The 6,461-nt window shown below is 45.6% G+C and overlaps 1 non-coding gene across 1 annotated transcript; it reads right to left on the bottom strand.

Moving 5' to 3' along the window:
- Positions 1 to 5,256: 5,256 nt before the first annotated feature.
- LOC120105620 lies at positions 5,257 to 5,363 on the bottom strand. The gene has a single exon (XR_005507957.1). It is a non-coding gene; the product is annotated as a small nucleolar RNA R71 (small nucleolar RNA).
- Between the last annotated feature and the right edge of the window lie 1,098 nt (positions 5,364 to 6,461).

Below are 6,461 nucleotides of genomic sequence, written 5' to 3'. Positions count from 1 at the left end.
TAGGAGAAAACCTAATCTCATGGTTTAGCAAGAAACAAAACTCGGTTGCATTATCTACTGCTGAAGCTGAATATGTTGCAGCCGGGAGTTGTTGTGCTCAAATCTTGTGGATCAAACAACAATTAGAAGATTATGGCATTAAACAAGATAAAATACCTATTAACTGTGATAATACAAGTGTCATTAATCTAACTAAAAATCCAATTCAGCATTCAAGAACTAAACACATTGAGATAAGACATCACTTCATAAGAGATCATGTACTGAATGGTGATGTGACACTACAATTTGTTTGTACTGATGATCAATTAGCAGACATTTTTACAAAACCCCTAAGTGAAGAGAGGTTTAGTGTGCTTAGGAGGGGATTAGGAGTGATTGATCCATCCTAGTGGTAGTTTCCACTAGATTCGTTGATTTTGATGATTAGATTGTGGTTAAAATAGAGTTTCTTTTCAATGATCATCAAATCAGATCATAATTGAGTGATTTTCCCTCATTCGGCACGAACATAACATGATTTTTAGGTGCGTGCCAAAGTTAGAGACGACTCGAGTAAGTTTCAGAGTCGGCTCCTAAGGGGGAGTCGACTCGCGCATTTGCGGGAGTCGACTCGCAAAGATGGCAGCAGAGGGGGAGTCGACTCTCATATAGTCGGGAGTCGACTCGAGGTCTACAGGCGCATAAGGAGAGTCGACTCGCGCATATTCTGGAGTCGACTCGAGGTCGAGTCGACTCGCGACTCAGTGGAGTCGACTCACAGTCGGGATCCGACTTTTTAACCCTAACTTTGTCATTTCGAACACACTTCTTTCTCAGCCGCCACTGTTCACAAGCCCTAGAGCCGACTCCTAGGTCGTCCCCGGTCGTCCCAAAGGCCTTTTCCCGTCGATTTTTCACCGTCCCTTAGGGTTTTCCTCCCTTCCTAGGTCGTCCCCGGTCGTTCCCAAGCCTTCTCCATCGACCTTTCACCATCCTTTAGGTTTTCATCCCGTTCTAGGTCATTATGCCGCGTAAAACCGTAGTCCGGAAGAGGTCCCGACCCGAGGCCGGTCCCGAGAGGCGCTCCAAGGCTCGGCACGATCCCGCGAGGCCACAACCTCCGGCTCGTTCCCCGCCAAGGGCGGTTCCCGCGAGGCCATTAGCCGGGAAGGCCGTCACCACCGGGAGATATGTCGACTTCGACTATCTCTCCCGGGAAGGGTTCACTATAAGTGATAGACTTAGGGCCCAGGGCTTAGAGTACTTCCTCACCTTAGATCTCCCCACATATCCAGGGCTCATTAGAGAGTTTTACGGTACCGTCCATTGGGGAGATGGGGGTATCGAGGGCACGGTAGCCGGTGTCCCTCTGTTCATTACGGAGGATCTTATTGCCCACATCCTCCACCTTCCACTAGTCGGGGTGGCTCCCACACACCCCGAGGACAGGGTTGAGGCCCTTACGGCCATTCTAGGGCATCCACCCCAGTCACCCTTAGACGAGGTATCCGCTAGCTCACTTCCGATTGAGGTGCGGATCCTTCTGAGTATATTGTCTAGGTCCATCTTCCCTAAGACCGGGAGATTTGATTTTGTATCTGAGAGAGACCTAGCTCTCATGTTCTACATGCTTCAGGACACCCCAATCAACTTTCCCAAACTCATTTATCAATACCTGTGTGAGCCACTAGACAGACCTAGGCTCACCCTACCCTACGGTATGGTATTCACTCTGTTATTTAGGGAGTACGAGATTCCTATCCCTGAGGGGGAACCCTTTCGCGCATTGCGATGGACTGATCGCATGCGTCCGGGGACCCTACACAGGATGGGGTTTCGGAAGATAGAGGGGACATGGGTTAGGAAGTCCTCCATCACCACACAGACCACCAGACACTCCCCTAGTCCTGAGCCAGATTCTGACTATCTTGACTTACCGGTCTTTCCATCCACTTCTGCTCCTACCACCTCCGCCGGACCCTCCTCCTCGGCTCCACCACCCATGGAGGTCCGCATCGCTCCTGAGCAGCTCCGGGAGCTGCGGCAGGAGATAGTCCGAGATCTGCGGGATGATCTGCTTCGGGAGCTCCGAGGTTCAGTGCCAGCTCCCACTCCTGCACCCACATCTTCTGAGTTGGTCCCTTCCTCGACAGCCGTGACTGACATGACGGCCCATGTACGGGAAGAGATCTACAATATCCGGAGTTTGGTCCAGGCTCAGTTCTCCAGTATGAGTGAGGTCACGGGCATCACTCGGAAGATGCGCGATGACATCCGGAAGGACATGAGCACCACTACTCAGGGGGCAGAGCGCTTGGCGAATGTGCTCATCGACAAGCTGGACACACTTCAGAAGTCGGTGACCGAGCTCGACACGATGCATAGCAGGGCCACCTCGGCCATCATCCGCCAGCTAGAGCACATCACCAATGCGGTCCAAGCACTTGCTGACCGCATGCCTCGGGGAGCCACATCCTCTTCGAGGAAGCCCTAGATATCATTTTGTATTTTGACATATATTGTTTTGCTTTACTTACTGTATTCTCAAATGTATTTACATACAAATCAATACAATGAGTAGACATGTTCTCTTCAATTCCTGTGCAATTTGATCTATGATTGATTGTGTGTACTGCTTACCTCCTTTTTGATACGATGACAAAAAGGGGGAGAAATATTGAATAGATATGTAAATGGAATCAACATAAAAGAAATCAAAATGAGAATCAAAAATTAAAACATAATTTGTTCTTAGTGGATTTGGTACCTCGAGGCTCATTATCTCTCTTTTGGGGCTTCTAATGGAGTAATCTCCAGAATCTATTCAAGGGATATTCGGAGATTAGCTGAATCCAACTCAAGAACAAATTGACAGATTTTCCCTCTAAAAACCAAAAATTTAGAATCAAAAAATTCAATACATTAAAAGTCAAAAATTCTTATGAATCAAAACAAAGTAGATTGCATATGTTGAGGGAGAGAATCTGAATTTTAAGCAAGCTAAATCATTAAAGATATATAAGCCAAACAATTGATTGCATGATATGAAGGCTTATATAATTCCAAATGAAAGGGGGAGCTTTAACTCCGAAATTTATTGTTCACACCTTTCAAACTTGGATAAATTAAATTACCAGACATCTGAATTCATTTATAGATTTTACTTCCTTGTTTATAGAGCAATTCACTTTACATATACTCAATGTTTTGTCATCATCAAAAAGGGGAAGATTGTGGAGTGATTGATTAAAACCCTATTTGATTTTGATGAGCTCAAAGCATTTGAGTATATCTCTTGTTTACTAATGAATTCAATTAAGTGTTTCAGTGAACTTGGTTCATAATATTTTGGATAAGTTAAGAAGTCAGCTTGAACCAAAGTCTGAGACTCGAGTCGACTCCAGAGTATCACGAGTCGACTCCAAGCGTATCAAGTTCACTGGCACGAGCTCGAGTCGACTCCGGATCAGTACGAGTCGACTCCGACTGAGAACAGACAGACGAACAGAAAGCATCAACTCAAAACCTGTCAGTGAGTCGACTCCTGAACTGCGCGAGTCGACTCCGATGTTCACCAAGTCGACTCCAGGGTAGTATGAGTCGACTCCTAGGAGTCACAGGCAGAAAAGTCAGAGAGCAGTTTTCGGGTCTGAGATTCGAGTCGACTCCAGTGGAACGCGAGTCGACTCCGATGGTTGGCAAGTCGACTCCAAAGAAAGTGAGAGTCGACTCTCAGAGGAACACAAGGAAAAAGTCAGAGAAAGTTTTTCAGACTCTGAGATTCGAGTCGACTCCCGCATTGCACGAGTCGACTCCGAGATACCGCGACCCCAAAGAAGACAGAAGACCAATTTACTGTCTCTGAGATTCGAGTCGACTCCCAGACAGCTCGAGTCGACTCCAAGGCAGCGCTTCACTAGAAACACAGAAGACTAAGTTTCGAAAACTGAGAGTCGAGTCGACTCCGGAACAGTTCGAGTCGACTCCAAGACTGGACGAGCCAAAAGACAGAAGATCGGGAGTTCGGGCTCTGAGCGCCGAGTCGACTCCCAGGACAGTCGAGTCGACTCGAGTTGGCCAAGTTGAAAATTGGCTCCGTGGACTTCATGGGATGAGCCGACTCCAAAAATGCCAAGTCAGCTCCAGAAGTTGGCGAGTCGACTCCGGGACAAGTCGAGTCGACTCCCAGTCTAAGAGGCTACTTTAATTCAAATCCGAAACAGTTGCCGAGTCGACTCCAGAAAAGCATGAGTCGACTCCCGCTACAGCCGAGTCGACTCCTGATCGCGTGAGTCGACTCCAACCCACCAACGGACACATTGTCAGGGTGTACAGAGTGTGCAGAACGGGCAGAAAAAGCTCTCTAACGGCTAGTTTCCGTAGGGGTTGGTTTAAATAGCCACAGAGGACTGTAGCAAAGAGGAGAACAACCATTCCACTCCAAGTAATCAAGCTTTCAATCTCTGCAACTTGTTCTCAAACGAAAAAGAGGGAAGAGCAGCATTAACTGCATCCACCTACTTCTTCCCAACATTGAAAGAGCCTCCTCCTGCATTCAAGTCGACTAAACATTCAAGAGGAGACCCGAAGTTCAAGAAGCCCTTCCTCTTCTCCAACTTAAAAGCGTTTGAGGGCTCTTAACTTCGTTATTGTTCATATTGCCATTTATCTGCTTTTAAGAAGCTGTAATTTTCTGTTTGTTCTTTTCATCTACACATTGTCTTTGCTTGGTTCAATCGGGGGATTGAATCAAGGGTATAGAGGTTGGTTGGTGAGCCGAGTGTAAAACCAACGTGTAAGGGTTCGATTGTGATCCCGGAAAAACAATCGGGGTTGGTTCTAGTCGGTGAGCCTGAGAAAACCGACCGAGTTCGTTGTGAGCTCGTAAAACAACAAGTTTGGTTGTGAGCTTGGAAAACAACCGGCTGTAATCCAAGGGGTTATAGTGAATTCCCAAGTGAGACTTGGGGAGTGGACGTAGGAGCAAGGGTTAGCTCCGAACCACTATAAAACTTGGTGTTTGTGATTGATTGTCTCTCTTTCTCTTACTCTCATATCACTCACAGCACATAGCAATTAATCGAACAACTTGCAATAGCTTTAATTAGTCATCCACATCGTTTTAAATTGTAAGATTATTTTAAAACCCAATTCATCCTCCCTCTTGGGTTGTCTATCTGGGCAACAAATTCCAAAGCGCCTAACTCTTTCACCACCTGGAATGCCTTGTCACAAGCTTTTCTGAGTAAGTATTTTCCCCCAGGTAAGACTGCCAAACTTAGAAATGATATTACTAGTTTTGCTCAGTTTGATGGTGAATCTTTGTATGAAGCCTGGGAGAGGTTTAAGGATTTGCAGAGGAAGTGTCCACATCATGGTCTTCCTGATTGGCTGATTGTACAGACTTTCTATAATGGATTAACACATTCAGTCAGAATTACTATAGATGCAGCTGCAGGAGGTACTTTAATGAGTAAGTCAACAGAAGAGGCATATGAGTTGTTAGAAGAAATGGCCTCTAACAATTATCAGTGGTCTAATGAAAGATGTATGCCTAAGAAAGTTCCACGTATGTATGATGTAGATGGCATAAACATGTTGAATGCTAAGGTTGATTCTCTAGTAAAAATGTTCGGTAAGCTGGGTTATGTGAATTCCGTTTCTAGTCCTGTATTGAGTTGTGATTGCTGTGGAGGAGCTCACATGAGTTCTGATTGTATGCAGGTTCAATTTGTGTCTAATTATAACAGGCAGCAGCAGCAGAACAATCCTTATTCCAACACATACAACCCAGGATGGAGGAATCATCCTAACTTTTCATGGAAAGATCAAGGTAACCAAGGTAGCAGTTCTAGACCTCTCCATCCTCCTGGTTTCCAACCAAAACCATCCCAACCAGAAAGTAAACAGTCTTGGGAGATAGCTATTGAGAAGTTAGCCAATGCCAGTTCAGAGAGATTTGAGAGACTGGAAGCAAAGGTTGACCAGTTGGCGAGTTCCAATAGAAATGTGGAGATGCAATTGGGGCAGTTAGCCAATTCCATCAATTCTCGTGGATAGGGTAATTTGCCTAGTAAGACAGAGGTCAATCCGAAGGAGCATTGCAAGGCAGTCACCTTGAGAAGTGGTAAGCAACTTGGTCAGGTAAGTAGTGAGACTATAGTTGGTGATAAAGTAGACTATGAAGAGGTGAACAAGAAGGTCAGTGAAGAAGTTGAGGACCTAGCCAAGACACCATCCCTACTACCACCAGTCGAACCTTATGTTCCTCCCATTCCTTTTCCTCAAAGGCTTAAGCAGAATAAAATTGATCAACAGTTTGAGAAATTTTTGAAAGTGTTTAGGCAGCTTCACATTAATATTCCTTTTGCAGACGCCTTAGCACAAATTCCTGCATATACAAAATTTTTAAAGGAGATCATGTCTAAGAAGAGGAAAGGAAGATTTCGAGACCATTGCCTTGACGGAGGAATGCAGCG

This window comes from Phoenix dactylifera, unplaced genomic scaffold (assembly GCF_009389715.1).
Source record: "Phoenix dactylifera cultivar Barhee BC4 unplaced genomic scaffold, palm_55x_up_171113_PBpolish2nd_filt_p 000327F, whole genome shotgun sequence".
NCBI lineage: Eukaryota > Viridiplantae > Streptophyta > Magnoliopsida > Arecales > Arecaceae > Phoenix > Phoenix dactylifera.
This window is presented reverse-complemented; position numbering and strand designations above follow the sequence as displayed.